Below are 2,500 nucleotides of genomic sequence, written 5' to 3' on the forward strand. Positions count from 1 at the left end.
CATTAAACAACGGGAACAAAAAGTGTAGCAATTATCATTTATCATGATATATTATTTAACAGGAGCTCATTCTCCTGGCTAGGGACTGGGGAGGCAGGGAGAGATGGAAGGGAGGAAGGAATGGAAGGGTAAGGACCACAGGGGTTTTAAAAACAGCTGGCACTAGAGAGTCTGAGAGAGAGAGAGAAAAAGAGGGATGTAGGGAGAGGAACAGGGAGAGATTAGGCACACAGAGGGTAATGAAAACACAGGGAGGCAGAGGTCATGAATGTCAAGATTTGGAGAAAAGAACAGAACAGGCAGAAGAAAACAGAGGACACAGAGAGACAGAGATGGGGTCAAAGGGTAGAGAGAGATGGGGTCAAAGGGTAGAGAGAGATGGTCAAAGGGTAGAGAGATAGGGTCAAAGGGTAGAGAGAGATGGGGTCAAAGGGGAGAGAGAGATAGGGTCAAAGGGTAGAGAGAGATAGGGTCAAAGGGTAGAGAGAGATAGGGTCAAAGGGTAGAGAGAGATAGGGTCAAAGGGTCGAGAGAGATAGGGTCAAAGGGTAGAGAGAGATGGGGTCAAAGGGTAGATAGAGATGGGGTCAAAGGGTAGAGAGAGATAGGGTCAAAGGGTAGAGAGAGATAGGGTCAAAGGGTAGAGAGAGATAGGGTCAAAGGGTAGGGCGAGATAGGGTCAAAGGGTCGAGAGAGATAGGGTCAAAGGGTAGATAGATAGGGTCAAAGGGTAGAGAGAGATGGGGTCAAAGGGTAGATAGAGATGGGGTCAAAGGGTAGAGAGAGATGGGGTCAAAGGGTAGAGAGAGATAGGGTCAAATGGTAGAGAGAGATAGGGTCAAAGGGTAGAGAGAGAGGGTCAAAGGTAGAGAGAGATAGGGTCAAAGGGTCGAGAGAGATAGGGTCAAAGGGTAGAGAGAGATAGGGTCAAAGGGTAGAGAGAGATAGGGTCAAAGGGAGAGAGAGAGATAAGGTCAAAGGTTAGAGAGAGATCGGGTCAAATGGTAGCGGTAGAGGGAGATAGGTGAATATGTTAATAGCGGTAGAGGGAGATATGGGAAAATGTTGTTAGTGGTAGAGGGATATGGAGGAATGTGTTGGTAGTGGTAGATTGATATAGGGTGATGTGTTGGTAGAGGGAGATAGGGGAATGTGTTGGTAGTGGTAGATGGATATAGGGGGAAGGTGTTGGTAGTGGTAATGGGAGATAGGGGAATGAGTTGTTAGTGGTAGATGGATATAGGGTGATGTGTTGGTAGTGGGAGATAGGGGAATGAGTTGTTAGTGGTAGAGGGACATAGGGTGATGTGTTGGTAGAGGGAGATAGGGGAATGTGTTGTTAGTGGTAGAGGGAGATAGGGGCATGTGTTGTTAGGGGAATGTGTTGTTAGTGGTAGAGGGAGATAGGGGCATGTGTTGTTAGTGATAGAGGGAGATAGGGGCATGTGTTGGTAGAGGGAGATAGGGGAATGTGTTGTTAGAGGGAGATAGGGGGAATGTGTTGTTAGTGGTAGAGGGAGATAGGGGGAATGTGTTGTTAGTGGTAGAGGGAGACAGGGGAATGTATTGGTAGAGGGATATAGGGTGATGTGTTGGTAGAGGGAGATAGGGGGAATATGTTTGGGGGAATGTGTCTCTAGTTGGAGAGGGAGAGAGGAGGAATGTGTTGTTAGTGGTAGAGGGAGATTGGGGGATGTGTTGTTATTGATAGAGGGAGATAGGGGCATGTGTTGTTAGTGGTAGAGGGAGATAGGGGCATGTGTTGTTAGTGGTAGAGGGAGATAGGGGCATGTGTTGTTAGGGGAATGTGTTGTTAGTGGTAGAGGGAGATAGGGGCATGTGTTGTTAGTGGTAGAGGGAGATAGGGGCATGTGTTGTTAGGGGAATGTGTTGTTAGTGGTAGAGGGAGATAGGGGCATGTGTTGTTAGTGATAGAGGGAGATAGGGGCATGTGTTGGTAGTGGTAGAGGGAGATAGGGGCATGTGTTGTTAGTGCTAGAGGGAGATAGGGGCATGTGTTGTTAGTGGTAGAGGGAGATAGGGGGAATGTGTTGTTAGTGTTAGAGCTAGATAGGGGAATGTGTTGTTAGAGGGAGATAGGGGAATGTGTTGGTAATGGTAGAGGGAGATAGGGGAATATGTTGTTAGTGGTAGAGGGAGATAGGGGGGATGTGTTGTTAGTGGTAGAGGGAGATAGGGGAATATGTTGTTAGGGGGGATGTGTTGTTAGTGGTAGAGGGAGATAGGGGAATGTGTAGTTAGTGGTAGAGGGAGATAAGGGGAATATGGTGGTAGTGGGAGATAGGGGGAATGTGTTGGTAGTGGTAGAGGGAGATATGGGGAATGTGTTGGTGGAGGGAGATAGGGGGAATGTGTTGGTAGTGGTAGAGGGAGAGAGGGGAATGTGTTGGTAGTGGTAGAGGGAGATAGGGGAATGAGTTGGTAGTGGTGGAGGGAGATAGGGGAATGTGTTGGTAGTGGTAGAGGGAGATAGGGGAAT

This window comes from Oncorhynchus masou, chromosome 24 (assembly GCF_036934945.1).
Source record: "Oncorhynchus masou masou isolate Uvic2021 chromosome 24, UVic_Omas_1.1, whole genome shotgun sequence".
NCBI lineage: Eukaryota > Metazoa > Chordata > Actinopteri > Salmoniformes > Salmonidae > Oncorhynchus > Oncorhynchus masou.